A 23,448-nucleotide genomic window follows, 5' to 3' on the forward strand; every position below is an offset into this window, starting at 1 on the left:
TTATAAAATACTGAAAGTAACAAGCCATCATACCATTTAAAATATTTCTGCTAGGCGGGGCGCGGTGACTCATGCCTGTAACCCCAGCACTTTGGGAAGCCGAGGCAGGTGGATCACCTGAGACCGGGAGTTAGAGACCAGCCTGGCCAACATGGAGAAACCCCATCTCTACTAAAGATACAAAAAATAGCCTGTCGTGGTGGTGGGCGCCTGTAATCCCCACTACTGGGGAGGCTGAGGTAAGAGAATCGCTGGAAACTGGAAGGTGGAGATTGCAGTGAGCTGAGATGGCGCCATTGTGCTCCAGCCTGGGCAACAAGAGCGAAAACTCTGTCTCAAGAAAAAATATACATAAATGTATTCTTACAGTCTTTCAAAGAATGAGCAATAACACTAATTGGAAGCCATTTCCATCCTGTTTCACAGCCATTGGCTTTGCATTCTCTTTTTGAGGGTTGGTGAAGAAGAACGATGATCACAAATGAGAAGCAATGTGAGAAAACTGTGTGTCTAGAGGTGCACCTTGAGCTGTGGAAAGAATATAAACTTGGAGTTTGGCAGGACTGCCTTAGCTCCTGCATACTGAGATACTCAAATTCCCTTGGGTCTCTTATGCCTGATTTGTACATTAAACATATAATAATAATAATAATAACAATATGTTGGAAACAAATATTTTGTTTCTTTAGTATCATAGGACCATGGAGGGAGAAGAACTGTCCCCTAGGAATGGTACTTCACACATCATACCCAGAAGGCTAAATTGTTCCTATAACAGGAGACTTGGGAAAAGGTGAGTGCATTTTGCAAACAGAGGACGTGGATCTCGTAGTCCAGAGGGTAGACTGTGGGAGACAGAATTCTAAAATGGCCTCCAAATTCCCAACACCTGGTGTGTATGCCCTTATAATCCCTTTCCCTTGAGTGTGTTTGGGAAGGACACATCACAGCTGTGGCTATGACGGCATCTCTCTGTAATTAGGTTACATTGTACGGCAAAGGTGAAGGGATTTTAGATCTCAAGGTAGTTGATTTGGAATTAATCCAAAGGGAAGTTGCCCCCGGTGGGCCTGCCTCAATCAGGCGAAATCCCTTAACAGAGAGACCGGAAGCTTCCTGAGTGAAGAAGCTTTTCCTTTCTTGCCTTGAGGGAACAGACAGCCTACTGCGAACTGCCCACAAGAAAGGCTGGCCTGTAGGAGCTGAGGGTCTCAGTTCTGCAACTGCAAGGAACCTAGTTCTACCAATGAGTGTGAAATGAGACTGCAGCCCAACGGACCCCTTCATTGTAGTCCTGTGATACCCTGAAGAGTGAGGTCAGCTAAAGCCTGCCTGGACCCTTGACCTGTGGAAACGGTAGGATAATAACTGTGTCTTGTTCTAAATTGCTAAATTTGCCGTAATGATTACCAGTTAGTAGAAATCTAATTTGTCTACCGGGAACATTCATGGAGATTAGACACCATGAATACGAGGTGTGTGGAAGAAAGTAGACCTTAAGCAAGTGGTGTAAGTAACCTTGTTTCCCATTAGTGGAAAGTTGAGTCCTGTAATCCAGAGACTGGAGATGTTGTTGGGGTTTCAGGACACAAGTAGAGGCAAAAGTTTTTTGAAAGACTAGAAGAATTGAATGTGGAAAAAGAGGGAGAAGTTGGTTCCAGGGCTGCTATTCCCACAAGAAGCAACACCAAGTTCATAGTGTTGTGGGTACCCTTTCTTCTTCATGGGGATTATCCAGCCAAGTACATTCTGGTTTAATGAATCACCAGGTGTTCTGATACTGACTGAAGCCTTCTCATGGACGGTGTCTGCTGCTAATAGACGCCGTGCACTCAACTCTACACATTTGAAAGCCTGGGAAGGAGAGGCTATGTGTTACCAGGAACACTTCAGCTGCCATTCATATATAAATGGCACACACGTATATATATACACACGTATATATATACACACACACACGTATATATATAGCTTCTGCTTTGGGGAAAGTCAGCAGGGATGTGGAGACAGAGCAGGGTGAAGAACAAAAAGGAATGTGATCGGTTCGAGATGACTGGGAAATGAGAGTGGACAACAGGGCAATTTTCCTAAGTTCCCACTGTTTTACCGGCATTTCCATTTATTGCCTAGAAAATACGGCTAATCTGATTGTGCAGTGGGTAGCTGTCCTTAACCTGTTTTCTGATAACAGTTGTGTATATGTTTTCCCTTTCATTTCTCATCCACATTTGTTTATCTTGAGAGTCTAAAAGTTTCTCCTTATAAATGAAGGTTATTCTTGGAAAGCAATTGTCATCATAAAAGATGTATAGTTTTATAACTATGCGGACATTTATTTTACAATTGTAACTCTTACATCTGTAAAAATAGTGCCAACAGATACATCTGTTCTCTAATAAAGGTGTCAATGTCTGCCCATTCTAGATATTTAATATAAAAGTTATATATTTCTGGATCCTGCAGTCAAGGAGTCCGAAAAGCAGGAAATCTGTCCATTGCCTGACAAAATTCACTTAAATAAGTATTATGAAGAGAAATTAGAAAAACAAAACAAATATGAACATGTTATAAACTAAATAAAAACCTCAAAACACTATGAAACTTAGTTTTTAATAAAATTCATAAATCTGACTTTAAAATAAAAATATGCTTTTGTTAATTTAGTATTTCAAAGAGTGGGATGGCTTATAATCTTTTACACAAAGCATAGTTTTATGAAGTGGCAAGTCAAGGTAATTTTTATATAAAGCTATTAAACTGAAAGATGTGATACTAAATTTTTCCAGTTCAAGTTACCAAACTCTGAAACGTTTAAAAGTCACTCACGTATCTCCTCATTTACACATCACTCACTCCACAAGCTGTAATTGAAAATCTGTATGTACCAGGAGGTGTGTGAGGCACTGTGGGGGCAGAGATGAGAAAGAACAGATGCCATTCCCTAGAATCAGGGCCAGTACACATTAGTAGAATACAGACGCCCAAACTCTCAAACAAGTTTAAAAAGCAGCTGTGAAAAGTGATCAAAAAGAGCTACACTGTGCTATGAGGACTTCCAACGGGTTATTTCATTTATTCAGTGATGTGAGGAGTGTTAGAGGATTCTGGAGACAAAGATAAGTCTGAAATGGATGCTGGCGTCAAGGAGGTGACAGTGGACAATTGCGTTTAGGGCGATGAGCAGGGGAGGAAACCAGCCTAAAATATTAGACTTCCGACATTTAGCATTTCTTTGACTCAAATCGTTTTTGCAAAGACACATCTTCCTTTATTTTGATTTTCAGTGAAGGACATGAACTAGAAAGCTCTGGAATTATCTTTGCAGAAAGTTTCCTGTTGATAAATGGTGGTGTTCTCAGATTATGATTGAGATGAATGCTGTTGTAATCCCAAAAGTGGTGTGAGAATTTGGTGAAACAGACAAAACGACACCGTGCTCACACTTACCATCTCATGTGGCTTCAGCATTGCCTCCGTGTGTGTGTGTGTGTGTGTGTGTGTGTATGTGTGTCTTCCTGCTTGTCTCATTGCTGCTTATTACACCTTCCCTCCCTTGGGGTCTCCAGCATGCATAGCACACGCCCTGGTACCAGTTGTCAAAGAAGAGTTAAGGGCTATTTCCAAAACACTGCAGACAGTATCTTGTGTGTTGTCCCAGATAATTTTTATTCAAAGAAAATGAGCTCCACATTTTTTACGTCCAAAGTCCAGATTCATTTCTGGATAGAAGCCCCAAAATGATGACTCCTGAAATAGAAATACTTCTGAAAGTCAGTTCCGACGTATTGGTTTTGAACCCAAGCCTTGCAAAAGGCCCTAGAACTGTAGCTGCAGCTCTTGTCCTCTCAACAGTTAGAGAGTTGTCTGCTCACCAGTATTCTTGCAGTATTTCTCAAAGAAGTGGAGCACAAACACGCTAATCCTCAGGACACCCAAGCCTAAACCACAGAGAGCCCATCCTCCTTTCCACCTGGCAGGAATGAGGATTGGAACATCGCTGCTACGGTCCTTGCTCCAAGCACTCTTGGTCTGCCTCATTAACAGTTCTGCTTCTGTGTACCCAGAGGAGGCAAATAGCTACTTGTTCTGATTCCAAGTATCAGAAATGGCTCCTTGTGATGTAAGATTCTTTTCTCGCTTATTCATTAATGCCTGCAATTCAACAGGTAAAGTTAAACCTTTCAACCCAAAATTAGCCATGTAGTTTTGGACAAGCAAAGGCAAAGTTACAACTCATATCCCTGCCCGATTACAAATCACTTCTACACATGTGATTTTTTCTATTATTATACTGTAAGTTTTAGGGTACATGTGCACAACGTGGAGGGTTGTTACATATGCATACATGTGCCATGTTGGTGTGCTGCACCCTTTAACTCATCATTTACGTCAGGTATATCTCCACACATGTGATTTCATGTATCCCTCCCAATCGCCCCTTGTGGCAGGCAGAGAAAATACTTTTGTTCCTATTATATCAGTATGGGAGCTGAGGCTAAGGAGAAGTTTACTAGAAATAATGTGAGGTTTAGGGCCTTGTAACGCAAGTTTTACAATTCTAAATCCCATGTTCTTTCCAATTATTAATTCACTATCTGAATATACACATGGAGTAGAATGTTTTAACACACACAGAGAATAAAATTGATTTCAGATCCTCTGAAGTTAAGTTTTGACAAGATGGAAGGTAAAATTCAAATACCATTCACCACTGGGAGGAAAAATTAGATAAAAGAGGTGCTATATTTCAGCAAAGTAGAGGGGAAAAAAGAAGTCATAGTAAAAACTAGGGTAAAAATAAGTCACTTCTGTAATTTTTCTGACATAGTAGAAAGAGCACACACGTCTAAGATTGACAAAACTTAGGTTTAAATTCCAGCTTGATATCCTACTACTTCTGAGATCTTAGGAGAGTTCCAGAAGCCTCCCTTGTACAATGCAGATAATAATATATGCATCTTAAGAGTATCAAACAAGAAAATGAATATAATATTTAGCACGGTAACACCATTATACTAACCAGCCCTAGAAGTGGCAGTAGAAGCGGTAAAAGCAACAGTGGAATTAATAGTAATGATAACAATAAGCTAAATGATGTCAAATGGCTGTGAGATGTTCAGCACTGTCTACTATTTTCTAATATTGTTTTATTCTAAATACGCCATTGGATATTTGCCATTTGGTGACTACTGGTTCAGACCCTATTTTCTTTCTCTTCCCTCGTTATTTATCCTCAAACTCCCTCTCTCTTCTTAAAGACTCATATATTTGATAAATGTTAATAAATATATTGATGTTTCCTCAGCTCTTCAGGAGTACATTTTTATGGAATGTAAAAAATAATAACTCAACTTTTTGTTTTCATAGAAATAGTACCCAGCTAAAATCTCTGTGAAAAGTTGATGCTTTCTTAAAGAAGTCAGACTCCCCTTGTCAGTTTTTGAGGCTATCCATAATGAAACCAAGAAAGGGTTGAGTTGTGAGCTGTCTTGCTTTTAATTAGAAAACCTTGAAATCAGGGCCAATGCAGGAAAGCGTAGAGAAGCCCAGTGATTTCACTTGTAAGCACATTGGAGGAGAACAGACCTTTGAAGGACTCCAGTTGCAAGGTCTTAAATTTAAGAGCAGTCCTGGGAGCTGAAAGTCAAAGTCCTGCCACTCGATTTAGTCACCAAAATGTACCAAGCAAGTTCTGGTGTCAGGTACTGTCTTAGGGGTTTAAAATCCAAAGACATGAAGACATCTCTTTGAGGCTTTCTGGCTACAGCTCTGAAAACGTTAGGGAAGCAATCAGTTAAATCAGAAGCTTAATTTTTGCAAGAAAGGAGCCAAATAGCCCCATGGATTTGATAAATCAATCTCTTGCAAAAAAGGTGTAAAGTGTAAACTGAAGTTGATCACTAGAGAGATTATAAATCATTACTGGCCCTTGGGCATTCACAAGAAGCCAGGTACTTGAGGCCCTGGTATGAGGTATGAGGGGCCCAAGTTTGGATCTATTTTCATATCCTGAAGATTATCTCTCAGAGATTGCATCCCTAGTGCTAATCAAAAGGAGATCACATTTCTAGATTCAGTTATTTCCAGCCTTGGTCAAAATGCCAATGAGTGCTAGTGACTAAATATAGCAACATGAATATGGATACCTTTCAGGACAGCTAGGGAAGGTACGTTGAGCAGAACAGAGACAACAGAAAGTACAATAGAGGACGGGTAAAGAGTGGAGAGGTAAGAAAACATGCCTTGCCATGTCAAATGATCACAAGGGGGATTAATTATCTGCAAGAAGTCAATAGTCATTTAGTCCTGGCACTTCCAACATGGTCCTTCCTACTGCCACCCCTTCTAGAATAAGGGCTTTGCTCCTGCTAACCCTGAAGTAAGATAGAGCTGGGTTTGAATCCCAGCTTTTCCAACCACTAACTATGTGTTTTAAAGCTTCAATTTTTCCATAAGTGAGTTGGAGAATATAATAATCACCCCAAATTAGTTAAATTGTATCACCTACACAAAATTTAAAGCACTGGCGTGGAAGAATTGCCAGATAAATAGTGGTGGGAAAAAAAACCACTATTTGCTAAACGATTGCAGATAACGTGGCTCTAGCAGATTCAAGACTATGTTTTATAGCAAAGTTGACAAAATATATAGTGAGATGAAGACGTATTTCCATTTAAGTCATTGCTGGGCATTTCTGCCTCTGGTCCGTACATTTACAATATTGCGACATCTTCCAGTGTAAAGGAATGTTTCTTTAGAAGATGTGAGTACATAAAAAACATAAATAACTTCTAAATTCATTAAGAATAAATGGATTTTCTCTTCAAACATATTGTTCAGATCTGAGATACAATTACTTGCCAAGTATCATGTCATGTTTTGACCAGTCACACAAATGTTCTCTGCTATTCTCTGCTAAATAGGGTAGCATTTCCCCTCCCCTTCCTCTGGGACAGGTAACCACACCAGGCTCAAGCATCTTGAATTCCCTCTGAGCCTCACTGAAACAACAAAAGTCAATCAACCTTAACACCAATAGGGTACAGTGCAAACCTCTGTAGAACAATACGTCCCAGCTACAGAGAGTACAGGCTCCACGAAACAGATGTCAAGCCTCGAGGCCATAACACAAGGTGCATGAAGGGACTCCTGACCAGGAAGAGCAATGACCAGAACAAGAAGATTTCTGGGTAGCACCATGTCTACTTGGATCCAATCCGAGGGATCATTCTTGTTTCTCACAGTGTACCTTTTTTCACCACTTCCCTTGGACGATAGCCACTTGTTCGTGTAATTGGGTCATTAACCAACAGTAATCCTCTTGCAAATAATAATTAAAAGTAATGGCAATGAATGTACTGTTAACATAGTTGAAAACTTTAGATAGAAATCGAGAGCGTTGATCAGTAGTTGACTGGGCTCATAGTACACAAGTCATCTCCAAATACTCTAGTGAGGGATAATTTTATGTAGCCAAGGGACTAATATTAAAACCTGAATCAACTACTCATAGCTACAGTTTACTCAATTTTTCTCAGTTTAGACAAAGATTGGTCTCAATAAGATGATAAATTTTCACCCCATTTCTACACTTGCTTTCTGTATGACTTGGAAATGTCACGCTTTCTTTTTTCTTAGAAGTACCGTGTGTGTGTGCATGACTTTCAAGAGAAACAAGCAGCATCAAGATCAGATTCTGAACTTATCTGGAGAAGTTTGAAGCAAATTTATTTGAGATTTGGCAATGTGGAGTCTTCTCTCATGGACCCACCCACTCTCTTCCCTCCAGGGCAATCATGACTCACTCCCAAATTATTTGTTCTTGGGAATATCTGTTTCTCTTGATCCCTTTTATTTTAGCTCCCTTTGATCTGCTTTAATCAACTTAATATCCGTAATTGCTTTTTATCTGGAGACATTCATTGCATCTATTTCTCCTGATACGGCCTTTTCCCTGTCTGCTGCTTTCATTTCCTCACAAAATCTGGACCAAAATAAGAGGATGTTGCATGTGAGCTAAGAGGGGGAGCTGTGTTTCTCTGAGAAACGAATACTCTTATCCATGACTTTCTAATGCAGTATTTTTGGACTTTGAAATTTTCTTGACTAATCACTCACAAGTAGATTTTCTCATGATTTTCTTTTTCTTTTAAGGGAAAACTGGGATAGTCTTTTGTGTATTAAGCTAAAACTGGCCTAATCTGTAATATGCCTATATTGAAATGGAACTTTTTTTAACTGATAAAGTTAACTAGTACTACCGGTATGGTTGTGCCCAAAAGATAATGTGATCTTGATCGTCTAAGTACAGCAGATGGTGAGCTTTACTCATAAATGAATTTGTTCTGATTAAAAACAAACCAACCCTGTGTGCACGCATCTATCCATTGTTTGGCAGCACATTTTCTGTGCACATCTGGTAATATTGAGATAGTAGCTGCTCTAGAACATTCCAGCGGCAGGGACGCAGCACAGGAGGAAGACACAGGATGGAGATACAGACTCAATCATGCTCTTCTAAAATGAAATCGATTCAGCCACGTGATCTTAAGAAATCGCTTTTGTGAGTTTCAAAAATTTCCTTCACTGGCCGCAGAATGACCGATGATCAAAGCTGTAGGTTTTTCAGGGCACACGGACTGAAGAAAGTCTTCCACTGCCTTGAGTGTGCAGAGATTTCCTGCTTTGTTCCTTGCACCAGTCTTTTGACGAGCACTGTGAGCAACTGAGATCTGCAGATATCCTTGCAGGGAGTTCTCTTTCCGGCTTACATGGAGTTACTTAGACATCTGGAAGGAGTAGGTGTCAAACCACAAATAAAACTTTCCTTGACTCATGGGGAGAAAGGTAGCGATTTCCCCTTGACCTCACTAACTGAAACTACCAGTGCCACTGTTCCGGCGTCAAACTTCATTCTTCGAATGCACTTCTCCATCTAAGGGCTTTACCTTTTGTATTTGCTCAGTGTTTAACTCTGCAACTTTAACCGAAGCCTTTCAGTGGCATGTTTTCATCTTAAACTAATAATAAGTAAGGGTCATAGCTACATAATTTACTCTCCATGGGACCTCACACAGGGACACTAACAGACAGATGGTTGAGGATGTTGTTGAAGCTGATTGATACTATTAGTTTTATTTTCTTTCTTGTGGCAAACACAAATAACTCCTCCATCCAGCACTCTCTGTTCTTTTTAATCTTTATACTTTGACCATAGAAACATGCAGTTGTCGTGTCGGGTAGGTAGTTGGAGTAAAAGTAACTTGCCATTGTCTCTCAATTTAAAATGAATTCATGAAAAAGGAGAGCTGCAAACTACTCAATTAGACTGGAAATTGGTATTTTGTTTGCACACTCACCTCCCCAGATATAAGTGGAAGCATCGTCCCTCCTGCATTGATTTCCCCCACAACACTAACTCTTTGTAGCAAAATAAAGAGTTTGTGAATTCATAGAGCGGGACTTCCCTATCTGTAGACATCCAGTAACGTCCCTTTCAATACTTCATCCCAAATTAAACAGAGTCTCCTTCCTGGTTTGCTGATGTGCATATTGAATTAGGAAACAATCCTTCAGTACCAGCCTCCCCATCTTAATGCAATCCAGTCAGTGCTGAGATAATTAACAACACTCATTGCTCTAACTTAGTTTTTGCATTTTTTCCTCCATGCAAATCTTCTTTCATCTAGTTGTTCCTTATTGGTTCATTCCATTAAGCGTGTGCAAAGTGGTTCCGGTAGTCATAACACTGACCCAAGTCCCCGGGAATAAAAAAAAGAAAGAAAAGCAAACAAAACTATAATTTCTGGGGAGGCACATAGGAGTGTAGGGGAGAAACAGAACACATTTATTTTATATACATAGATGCAGAATTAAGGCAGTACAACACACCATTATATAAATAATATGCATGAGTGCTATAGGAATGCAAAGTGAGAAAATGTTTGCTATGAACCATGTGTGAGCAGAGAGAGGTCACCTGGAGGAGATGGCTCTTATGCCGAATTTCAGTGAAGAATTAGTGAAGGAAAAAATTAAAAACAGAACAATGTCGAAGTTTGGGAGAATCCAATGGTAAAAGAACATTAGTTGAAACAAATACAATATGAACGGTAGTAGGGAATTTGGTCATGCTGACATTTGGATAATTGTTTCCTTCCTCTTTATGCGGTAAGTTGCATTTTTACAGAGCCTGAAGGCTCAATTTAAAACAAAAATTCAGAGTCAAATGTATTTGCATATGTCTTATTTCTTAAGAATAGTGTTTTATCTAAAGACTGATAAGATGGTTTTTCTGAAGTCTTAAAGTTTTTTAAATAGAAAACTTTACCCTAAGTTTGGTTTATAATGTGAAATACAACTCCATCTTCTTTGGAGTCTGAGTATATTCTCCCTCTGTTCATTCACCAGGAAATGAGAAATGTGCTAACTTCTGCTCTTACAAATCCCACTTAGGGGGTGTTTCTAGTGAAACCACTTAACAACCACATTTATTTTGTGGTGACCGTCAAGTAGAGCAACAATGCCCTACTCTATTTTTAAGAATATAGTTCTTAAATTAAGTAACCCTTATTTGCAAAGTACAGAAGGTATCAATTATATAACCTCATGACATCACTCTTGTATGAACAGACTTGCTGCACTGCATAAGTATATGTATAGGACAAGTTAAATAATTAAATGCGCCATCGAAGCATCATGTTATTGGCTATCAAATCAGTAATATAGAAAGTCAGAAACTGAACTCGGAAGAAGTGAGTCCTCCAAGGCAGAAAATGGAGACAGAGAAGATCATTTGGTCAAGAAGAGGACTGAGAAATGCCTGCTTTTAGAGAAACAGAAGACGTGGGTCCACAATGCACAGGATTAGGGTCAGAAAAACATGAGAAAGACGACTTGACTTTCTACATTTTCATTGCCTACATGGAAATTATGATATCACCTTTCCTTGCTTTGCAAAGGTTTTATAAAATTGTGGTAATGAGCTCATTCTGAATATGACCTCTCCTTAATTCTCCACAGCACTGTGCAAATTTTAAGTGCATGTAGAAAATAGAAAAAAAAAAAAAAAAGTTATTCAAACCAGGGAGAAGATTCATTAAGGCTTTGAGTATAGTTTTTCTTCTCCCTAACAGTTGAATTTGGCATATTCATAGGGAAAAACTGAGTATAAATTTCCTGGAGTCCTAAAAGCCAGATCTAAACAAAGAACTAAGAATGCAAGTGCCTTATTTTACGATTCTCTCTTCCTCCATATTCCCACTCTTGCCTTTTCAACATCCAGCCCTCTGACAATTGAGAGAGAAGGGCTTCCATGCTCAGAGACCACGAGAGCCTTCAGGCTTCAGTGAATGTCCCACTTTGTCCTTTCCTGACCTATTTGAAGGTCAAGGGTTGAATATTCAATTAGGACATAACTGTTGAGCCACTAAAATCCCACCGTACATTCTCCACCTTCCTCTGCTTTCTATCTTTTCATAATCAGCAGGGAAGAAAAATATGCTTCACTGCTACCATGGGGTGCTCTCAACAATTTTTTTCTGAACAAAATAAAAATATATTAATAGATAAGCAAGAAAATGGGGCCACCATAATGTTAAGTAAAGACAGTAAGATCCCAAGTAAGAGATTTGAGGATAGCTCCTTGTCCTTTTCACTGTTCCATCCTGATATCTCTGCCATTTGTACCTGCTCTGTATGGATATTGGCCTGGGTGTTTAATCTGTCTCTTCATCTTTGAAGTTTCATCCACAAGAAGTTACTTTATCAGTGAACTTAAATTTCAACCTCTAAACATGTTACAGAATCAAATTAAAGTACAGATAATTTTGTTCTGAAAACTGAGTGTCATCTGTAATTGCAATACTGATAGGGGGAAAAGCACCCTAATTTTAAGCCCTTTGTTATGAATCCATATCTTCTCTGTGAAATCAGAGTGTCAGTCTTGCATCTCGTGGAACCAAATAAAAAAAAATGTATCATGCAGTTAGACAGGATATGACACTGACTCAATAAGGCATTGGGGTGTGTAAAAAAATCACTGGTAAAGGGAAAAAGGATGAAAGTAATATTGGCCGACATTTTCTTGTTATTAGTGTTCTTTTTAATATCTAGCATTTTATGCCACTTTATATTGGTTCAGAGTCTTATGATCAATAACATATAAACAAATCCCAGATTAGGAACTCACATTCTGTATTTTAAATGTCTGATTTCTAATTTGCTGATCTGCTTTCTCTGTTCTCTTCATTTGATTATTTGCCTAATTATATAGTTTAACCTATAAGGCTTTTCTAAATAAGACATGTTAAATAAAGTTGTATTGCTGTAGTGAAAACTTAGTTGCAAAAGGATCGAGTTAGCTAAGTCTGTGCCATAGCTTTACGCAGAGTTCAGGGTCCTATGTGTCACTTCATTTCACATTTGTGGTTGTTTAAAAAAAAAAAAATTTGCCAATACATTACATTTTAGGATTGCAAAAATTATCTGTCGGAACTTCTATATGAAAGCGATTTTTAATTTTCTGCTATATTGTTTTCATCTTAGTTTCTGTATTCCTAAATACCTAACTTGGAATCTTAATATTTTCTGTTCTCAATAGTTTAACTTTGTAAGACCTAAGTATATAGATAAATACAAAGCCTTCAAAAGATTTTATCATAATGGCTTTATTTTGTTATAATAGTTGTTACATGAAACTATCTATAATTTTTTAAGATAAAATTTTCTAAATATCCATGTGAAGTAGTATTTACTGTTTCAGAAACAACCCCTTCTACAGGAATTTCTCCCTGAAACATATATAGCAAGTTTAGCAATGTCTAGATATTTTTAGTCCAAAAACAAGATATAGACTTACAAAATATCACGATTTTTGTTATGCATAGTTTTACAAATATATTTAAAATACAAAGCAGTGCTCTATTACTTTTACTATAATCAATAAATTCTGTGTGAAACCTTTGTAATCTGATTTTCAAATCTTCTGTTTTTTCACAACTAACAAAGCAAACTGACATTTTGCAAGGCTTTCCAAGCTGCATTGGTGATTACTATATCACTTAATTTTTATGAGTTTTTGTTGTGAGAAGATGCACAACCCAAGTCATGCAAACATAAGCATGAAACACAGGTGAACTCTTGGGTAGTGTGTAAATGTGAGACAGGAGGGCTATTCATGAAACACACATAGACACAGAGGTTATTATTGTTCAGCTAAGAATTGACAGGACCTCTTATGAATAGAGCCCAAGTTGTAAGCATCAACCAGCAAACCAGCACTAATGCATTTTGCTGTTGTTGTTGTTGGAAAAATAGTGAGAGCCATGTGAGCAACAATCTTAGAAAAACTGTAATAATAAAGAGAATTAAACCCTCCTGAGGTCATAGTTCAGACATGTTAAAATGCTGCTTTTTTTTTTTTCCAGCTTATCCACGATTAGATGGAATAAACACATTTTCATGGTGTTTAATGAAAAATGGCTATACCTCTTTTATTTTTAAGTTGATTAAAAACATTTCTCCAAAGTCATGTCTTCCAAAATATGGAGAAAAAAATAAGAATGGAAATATATCCTCAGGGAAAGCTAACTACTGTTTTAGTTAATAGTTTGCTTTAACTTAGAAAAACTTAATTCTGAGAAATATGGTGTGAATTTTGCATTTGGATGAAGCTGAATTCTTTTGAGGGTTTTAGGTAATAGAACTATGAGGTATCTACTAGTTTCTTTCTTTTTTCATAAATGTATATTATAAAAGTACAGTTGAAGGAAACTAATCAAATTGGACAGAAAAAAATATTTTAAATGGTAATGTGATTTTTTTTTCCTTCAATGCAAATGAAAAATGGCTTTAAGTGAAGGAATTCAACTGAGTGGGCATGTGCCAAAAAAAAAAAAAAAAACTAGACAAACAAAACTTTGAATGTAATACATTCTTTTCCAGATTCATTGACCTCTTTACTACAGTATTTTAACTAACATGTATCATATAAGTAAAAATAAATTTAGCAAATAGACATTGGCTAAAAATAATAAAATTATAGAGTTTTTTTAAAATGAGTTTGCCAAAAATGAACTAGAACATCAATTCAATCCTAAATTGTGTGTGGAGTATTATTTCATAAACTATATGCAAGTAATATTTTAGAATACTAAAATATTCTTGATCCAAATACATTCATATCAATAATGAACTATGGGATTTTAAACTTACGGCATACATACCGTGATCGGTATTTTAGCAATGAGTGCTATACTAAATAAGAGTGGCTTTGAAAGTTAAACTGTTAGATCAAACCAATTTCCCAAATCTGAAACGAAACCCAAATAGTAGAGATAAGAGGGAAACCAGCCCTAGATTTGGTTTTATGTATCGATTAATTCACCCAAGGGAAGCAAACCAGGCTATGACACAGACATCCAGATTCATTTGCACAGGAAAGAGCTGAGAGAAATGCGGTTCTCCTTAATTTAATGACTGAACACCCTCCTCCCAATATTTCCATAGGTAGAGGAAGGTGCTTTGTACCATTATGATCAGCAAAAGCACCCCATTTTAAGAAACCTTCATATAATGCTTTTCGGATGCCAAGAATCTTCTATACAGCAAGTGATGGCTAGAAGAAAATTTGAATCCAAATATAAAGCATGTTACAGGGACAGTCAGAATTCAGGGGCTATAGTGATGTATAAATGTAAACAAACTATGACCCAAAAGAGAATGCAGGCTTGATGCATGTCTGTTTGTTGCCTTATTTTTATTGTTTTTTTTTTTTTAATTTAGAATTTACCCAAATTATTCCAAAGTTAAATTCAGACTTTGTAATACTAAGCTACTGGGGAATATCTTTGCTATAACAAAGTTATACATTGCCCTACTTCTGGATCATTGATTTGGGGCTAGAGAAGAGAGTCTGTGATAATCGGAGGCATGCATAGATTATCTGACTAGATGAATGTTGAAAAGCCATTTCAGAAAAGGTCCCTGCAGGAAAAGTCATTGCAGGAAGAGCTATCCATTTCCAATGAAGAGGTATCCATTTCCATTTTCAAACAGACTCTGGAATGGAAAGAAAGGTCCGTGTAGACAACTTTGGTTTCTGATTCTCCGACTTTTCTACATTTGTATTAAACAGGCCAAAGAGACATGAGTTCTATTTCCAACTCTACTACAAATTAGCTGTAGTGTCTTAGGCAAGTAACTTAATTTCTCAGAGCCTCAGGGCCTTCAAATTAAAAATGAAGAAATCAGACTAAATATTCTCTAAGTGTCTAAAATTCTAATTAATGTTTTTGAATTCACTTATTCCATGTGAAAGTAATTTCAATGAGTTTTTTATAATAATAGCATCTATTGCCATTTCAATATAATATTACTTTATTTCATTTCTATTTAATCATTTTAAGCTAAAAGTAGCCATAATAAACACAGATGCTTGTTAATAAGCTCTACACGCTAATTTTCCCCATTTTCCTCTTATCTACCTATTCATACATGATTGTTTTCACAGTCACCAGCAATATTAATTTTTGTTATGGTGAAAATAAATTTTTGTAAACTAGCAAAGTTAGAAAATTTTAAAGCCTTAACACTTGAATACTTCATTTAACCTCTTCATGCCTGAGTACTAAATCATTTGACCTAAGTGCTTCATAAAACTAAGCTTTGAATAGAGCAGTTGAGTTGTTTCTCGAATAGAGGAATCAGAAGCTTGGGGATTTTAACAACAGAGATCATGAATAAATGCTGGTCCTTTCACATATCCAGGAGTGACAATTGGCAGTTTTCCATTTATTCATATGAACAAAAATAATTTGAGAATGATAGAGTGGAAAGGCCACTAGGCTAGGAGGATAGAGGGGTTTCAGTCCTGACTTTGCTATAAATACCTCCTTAAAAGTTTATACTCGATTATCTTTAATGTCTACCGTAAATCTAAAATGTTATGAGTATCATATATACATTTATAAAAATGTGCTATAACGCAGATTCCTAATTCTGTTTTTGAAAAGGAATAGTACTTTCTAAAAACTGACTTGAGAAGGGTTTCTTAGCTGAAGACCAACTATTTTTTTCCTTATAATTTAGTCTCTTTCTTGTTCTAAATTAGTTTTTTGTTCTTTTCAGTTGACAGTATCCTGAGATTTGAATGGCATTTTTAACTGAAAATATTGAGCTTCTGTATTTGAGCACTAAATACTTTCAAGATAAAAACAAAAGAAATTATAAAGCACAGTAGTTTGAGATAAAAAGAAGTAGAAACACATCTTTAGAAGGACAATAATTTTAAAAATCAAGTTCACTTTTAGAATAAGATGAATATTATGTGTCATGAGGGCCATAGTTGATATTTTTAGAAACAATTTGGCAAACAAGATCTAGCAAAAGGGACGCATTTCTCATCGGCTTACTGAAAATGGTCAAAAGACAGTGAAATATCAAACTAATACGACAACAATCTCTATGAGGAGAGAGATACTAAGAAACTAATGTGCTATTCGCATAGTAGTTAATCAAAGTTATACCCTTGTTTTAAAAATACCTCCCAGTGTGAAAGCTAAATCGTATGTCTGATTCCTAAGTCAATAAAAGAAAATTGCAGTAGGACTACAGTGAAGACTCACTTTCCATCCTGACCAAAAAGTTTGTGTTTTCGTTTTATTTGTAGCAGTTATCAGGGTCCATTTTCATCAGAAACTTTCTCTTTCAGCTTGTGTGCTCCCTCTCTCCTGTTTCTTCCTACAACTCAGAGGAAGAAAAAAAAAAAAAAAAAAAAGAAGTCCAGCCCAGGCCTAAAATAAGGGGGTGGTTTCCTTTTAAGCTTTGGCAAAAATGCATAAAATGCACCCAGGAAGCCATAAAATGTGGTGCGCCTTGCATTTGCTTTGATAGATTATAAATATAAAAACAAGAACGTTGGGAAAAAAAATAAAGGAGGGACATGGGCAAAGTGCGTGCTGGAAACCAAGCAGACTGGTGCCACAGTCATGGGGCCCCTGGAGAATGACCTGTACGGGCATTCTTTGTGGAAAGCTTGTGAATCATACTTGTAACTTGTCTCACTTCACTGAAACCCTCAAGGGGTGTTTGCCAAGGAAGAGAGAGGAAGAAAGACTCAATAGAGTTGGGTGGCAGTCACGCACATCTTACCTCTCACCTGGCAGTGACCTTAGTATGTTTTCATGTTTATCTAAAAAAGATAAAAGGTATGATTGCTCAGGAATGAAAACATGGGTAACATTCAAACAGAGGAAAGCAGAAACAGCAGTTTAAGACTATGAGGGAAATGTAAACCAGCCCTGAGAAACATTTGACATTGCCTCTTTCTCGGTAGAGGTCATGGTTGTATTCTATTGAAACAAATAGGGGCGACCCAGCAGACGGTTTTGATCATGGGGACCAGAGCTTTCCTAGGTGCATGTCTCACTGTCAGAATTTGTAAGATCCTAAAACTAACAACACGGTTCTACCCGGGACAAATGGCTTCAAATTTTCTGAACTGAGAAGAGTTATTAGATTCAGGGATTTAGGCAGGAAACTAGTGAAAACACAAAGATTTGATTAGGTTAAATGTATGTAATGTTGTGTTATGCTGCAAAAGGGATTATGTAAGGCTCCAGAAAATTGTAATGAGGGGAACACACAGAGCCTTTTTAGAACAAAGTTTAAAAGGTAGGAAGCTAAGGAAATACAGCCTTTACCTAAAGGACACTAAAGACCAAACTGACTCTGAACCCAGATATTGTGTTTGTCACTTGAGGGCTGACGCTACATACAGTTGGTACCCAATCAAAGTTCATTCTGACCTTGATGATTTCCTTAAGAAACACAGTATTTAAAATTAACAAGTTGAAGTTACTAAGAAGGAGCCTATGGGAATATCTCCATATCATGGGGATACTCTCTGTGGTTTATGCAAAGTGTCTTCCATCACAGGCTTTCCACTGATGAACAAAATAAAGAAGTAGTTACATAAAAAGATCAATTTTTCATTTGACACAAAGTAAATCATTACTTTCTTCTGGGACGCAGTACCTTTTCCCACTGTCGGTTCCATTTCCCATCATGCCCTTGACCTTGGAGGTCACCTGTCATTGGAAGATGAAGCTCGGAATAAACAGAGAGGACCCTGTGGTGTCTCTTATCTCTGCATTTTGCCTCAAATCTCCGGGCGGAGCTTTAAATTATTCATCCACTAGTGCTCTCTCCGAGTTACACATCTCCATCATCCACTCCCCCTTCCACCTCCCCATTTGTGAGTGAAGGCGGTCTCCTTGGGAACCTTATCAGAGATCACAGATTCAGGCTCCAGAAATGAAATAAAAGAGGAAATTGGCTGTATTAGCATAAGAGGAGTCAGCCTGGAGTTGAATACACACATCACCCGGGAGCACACTGGCTTCCCTTATCAGTCGCGTTTGATCACTACTTGCTTTTTTTTTTATATACATTCTTTAATTCCATCCAGCCCACTCCTTTGTTCCAACTCATATGAGGGAACATATGAAATAAGGGCAGATGGCATAAAGTCCTGAATAGTTTTCAACACTTCCAACCTTTCCTAGGCCCTAAGAAAAACAGCATAAATAAAATGCTCATTTTAAGATAGCTTTTATGGCCTAACCCCTCTCTCCTACCCCCAGGAAAAGAGTTGTTATTGCTATTTCAAGGGGGAAAAACTGGAAATAGTTAAAGTTTGATTTGACGGATGTTGCAGCAAAAGCTACAGTATCATTCAGGGACATAATCTAAGATATAGGTTAAATGCAGTAGGGTATTTTCATTTTTAGGTTGGGAGCACAGGTAGCAAACTGTGATTTTTTTTTTTTCTAAAAGCACATTTTAAAAATATTTTACCTTTTAAAATTATTCTTGCACATGAGGCTTTTAAATATATTCTGACTGAGGATGTTGCCACAATCAGATCATTTTATCTATAAAAGTAGTATCTGGAAACTGGAATTTTTAGAGATGCATTTCTTTAAAGTGCTCTGTACACAGGAAAATACATTATAACAATTAAAAACATAATGTTCTTGTGTAAGCTAATTTTTCTAAATTTTCTTTATAACTCAAGAAGCAATAATTGTTGTTCAACATACTTCTCTTTTATATTTAATATTTCCTCCCAAAATTCCTCTACTTTTCTCCAAAAGAATAATTATGGGTAACCAAAATATAGAGCATTGATAACTTAGTCATGTTTAGTGCAGCTTTTAAATTTTCAGTCTCACTAGTATTTTACATTGCTTATTGCTTAAAAAAATGGAATTATCAGTCACCTTTGATCACTACTTGCTTTTTTTTATATACATTCTTTATATGTATATAAAAATAAAGATGGAATGTTCTAGAGCTGATATTGCATGATTATTAGTTATGACTTTTCCAGATTTTGCTGTTTTATCTTCTTTAAGCAGAATAATAATTGGCATTGCTGCGATTAAGTCTGGGCTAGGTGCTGGCATTGCTTTATCACTCAACAAACAATTCATTTGCAAGTATTTATTTCAATTAAAGCCCACAACAACTTTTTAAACATAATTACGCCTCTCTATTCCCACCTTCAATTAAAAAGAAAAAAAAAAACCTCTAAGTTTTAGATTGTTTAGGTGACTTAGAGAAAGTTACGCAGTAAATGATACAGATCGGAACCCAGTTCAGTTCTTCTTCCACGAAGATCTGTGGCAGAAATTCATTCTATTCCTTCACGGTAAGGAATCAGAGGAGGGGTCATCTTCGTTCCCAAATTCTGTGCAGAAACAAGTGAGCGACCTGATGATAAACCATGAAGCTCATGGCAGAACTGGGCAGGATTCCGGATGATGAGCCAGTTTCTGATCATGTAATGCACGTCTTTCTCAGAAAGATTCATAAGAGATACAGAAAAAAATGGCAGAAGATTTAAGTTCTGAACCAGAAGAAAACCTGCTGGCTGCAATGAACGGATGATAATTTTATCTCTGTATAGCATTTCGATTGTTGAAGTAAAGAAAGAAACAAGTTATTGTTGCAGTATAAAAAGTTCACTAATCTATGCTCTCAAAGTACAGTGGAAATGTATTTTCAAAGTCAATGGTGAGAGAGTAAGATAGATAATTAAGATTCTACAGATTATTTTCTCATAATCTACAAATATTTACTCAAGGCTTACTATGTACAGGCACACTAAGAGATCCAGCATAAACAAACGCATTCAATGGGAACGATTTTCAAGGAAGTAATTTTACCTATATATGAATATGGTTAAAAATTAAATAGTTCAAAAGGTCTTACATGAAAAGGTAAAACCATTCTGTCCTACATTACTCCAGCCTTCCTCTGGATGTTTTCACATATTTTATTTCTGTTTTTATACTTTAAAGTTCTATTTTTCACAACCACCATATCCTCTGAAATAGAAAAATACTGGCTTTCTTGCAATGTTCGAAAAATAATACCTAACCCTTACTAAACAATTACTCAGTGCCAGGCCTTGCCCCATTTTTGTATGTATTGGTGCGTTTAATTCTAAGCGTCATCATATAAGATTAGTACCATTATTCTGCCCATTTTACAGATGAAAAACTGAGTTTCTCAATGCAATATGTATGTATCTAAAATGCACTATAGATACAGATATATAGACATAGTGTACTATATATAATATATATACCAATGCATCATATAGTGCACCATGTCTATATATCTACATATATACTATATAACATGTATAGCATATAACATATTTAAAGAAGTTTTTCATTATTACAAATGACATGTATGTAGGAAAACCTTAGTGTTTCAGAATGAGAAATGATAAGAACAATTAATTTGTTGAGTATACATCTCTAAATGTTTAAAGTTCTATATAAACTATTCATCATGATTTCAGGTAAAGGTGGATATTTTTCATTGAAGTAAAAGGATCACAAATATTTATTTACATTACCATTTTGATGCTCATTATTAGAATTAACTTTTTGGCTTATGTAATATTTGAGTATAGACCTTTATTTCTCTACACATTTATTTCTCATCTTACGATAAAATATATTATGACATATCACTCCACACCATCGACCTTCTCAGTGGTCTACCAGTTGGTTCTCAGTACCATGTCTTGATATGGAGCTATTTAGTCCATAGGAGACAGTAGTCAGTGGCCCTTTGCAATTCAATTTTTTAGTGTCATTTATACTGAATAGTATATATTATTGCATCAATGTGTTTTCCATCCATTTTCTCTGTTTTCTTCTTCGAATTCCTAGTAACCTAACACTGGGTTTCCTGGTGATAGACAAAGAGAACATTTATGTCTTTTACGTTTCACCTTGTAGTTTCAGACTGTGCTTCATATCCTCACTTTCTTGTGTTTATCTTCCAAGTCGATAGTGAAGCTTTTATTTGGCAGTTTACTTTTAATCTCTATGAACTCCCTTTTCACAGCATTTGTTCTCTTCCTGTTGGTCTTTCTCATGTGTGTATGTGTGTGTGTGTTTCATCATATTACTGGAAATGCTACTTAAGCTTTTTTCCAAGTTGTCTTCTGTACTTATTTTATTCCTTTATTTCTTCATGATCAATCTAATGGAATTCACAGAATACATCAAGATGTACAAGTGTGTCTTATCTGCCCTCTTGAAGAAGAAATCTCTTAATAACTCACATATTGAAATGTTCCTCATGAGCCAAGAAAATTGATTAGTTAATCCTAGCTAATAGACTATCAACAGGTAAGGTTTACTTCAGTTAATGTTTTGGGTTTTTTCTTTTTGTTTTTTTTTTGTTTGTTTGTTTGTTTGTTTGTTTTTTTGAGACGGAGTCTTGCTCTGTCACCCAGGCTGGAGTGCAGTGGTGCAATCTCGGCTCACTGCAAGCTCTGCCTCCAGGGTTCATGCTATTCTCCTGCCTCAGCCTCCCAAGTAGCTGGGACTACAGGCAGCCACCACCACACCTGGCTAATTTTTTTGTATTTTTAGTAGAGACGGGGTTTCCCCATGTTAGTCAGGATGGTCTCGATCTCCTGACCTCGTGATCCGCCCGCCTCAGCCTTCCAAAGTGCTGGGATTACAGGCGTGAGCCACTGTGCCCGGCCTCAGTTGGTGTTTTCAATGCCTTTTCTGAGTTGTTGTTTACATTTCTTAAATATATTTTCATTGTCACCATTATGATATGTTGTATTGTCAAATGCAAATGAAAAGAGTAAAGTCTGAAAACTGTAACGTTAAAGATCAAAATGATGTAAGTGTTATTGTCTATAATAATCACATTAAAGCAAGCAAAGAATTGAACATAAATACCTTATAGAATACCACCTTCCCATTGCTGAGGCCATCAAATCTGCCAGTATGACACTTGTGTACAAATTGGTTAAAATGTACAAATAAGCAGTAGAATTATGAAACTTTTATTTTATTGAAACGCTATTCACAAGCCTATTTATTCTATTTCATTCCCTGATATTTTGCCAAATAATTAAATGTCTATTAATTTTTTAAAAAATCATTAAAAATCATTTTTAAACAAATAACTGTGGCTTCTCTAGCAAACCAATCGAAACTTTACCTATTGGACCATAACCAATAATCTAGTTTCATAGAGGGATCACCCAAGATCAGGGGCAGTCGGGCTGCTATGGTGCAATAAAGGTATCACACGGAAGTCCTCTCCTCATGAAGCATTCCATTTGATTGAAGCGACAACACTTCTCAACAGGAAACAGCTAAAAATAAATAAATAAATAACTACAAATGAGGCAATTGTGTGCTAAATCGTGTGGGACATAATGTGAGTGCCGTTGGCATTTAAAAAGGGGAAACCAATGAGTGTTGGCAAAGTCAGAGAAATGCATGCCTTAAGAGCAGATCTCCAGGGTCCCTGAATAGCGCAGAGCAGCTGGTCATTCTAGGTGATACATTGCCCTAATTCTCCCGGGGAAATTCAAACTGTCCACTTCCCTCAGGCTATCGGGCTCAGTGGTGTGAGAGCAGCTCTGCTCTCCTTTCACACCTCTTTTCACATGACTTAGCAGCTAGGCAATCCTGGCCAGATCTTGCAATGGAGTGCACACACGTGTCTCTGGGTGTGTTTATGGAAGCACACACGCACTGACACCTAAGTGTTTTCTCTCCTTTGCTTCGCCTGCATGAATCAAAGGTGGCATCATAAAGACCCTGAAATTTGCATGATTTGCGAGAGGCTCCCATGCGTTGGCAAGGCCAGTGGCAGCTTAAACAAAAAGAGCAGCTGTCCTAATTCCTAGCTCTCTGGATCTGGTCTCCCAGCAGCCCTTCTTCCTGTTTCCCTGGTGCCAACCAGGTCAATTGCACTGCTTCCCTTTAAAGCAACAGCATCCAAACACTTCTAGTGTGAATACTTCCATTTCACATGTCACTCTCCATGCTATAATCCTCCTGACAGGCATTCCTTCTAAAGTTTGAATTTGGAATCTTTATAATAAATCTG

The sequence above is a fragment of the Macaca thibetana genome, chromosome 9 (assembly GCF_024542745.1).
Source record: "Macaca thibetana thibetana isolate TM-01 chromosome 9, ASM2454274v1, whole genome shotgun sequence".
Lineage (NCBI taxonomy): Eukaryota > Metazoa > Chordata > Mammalia > Primates > Cercopithecidae > Macaca > Macaca thibetana.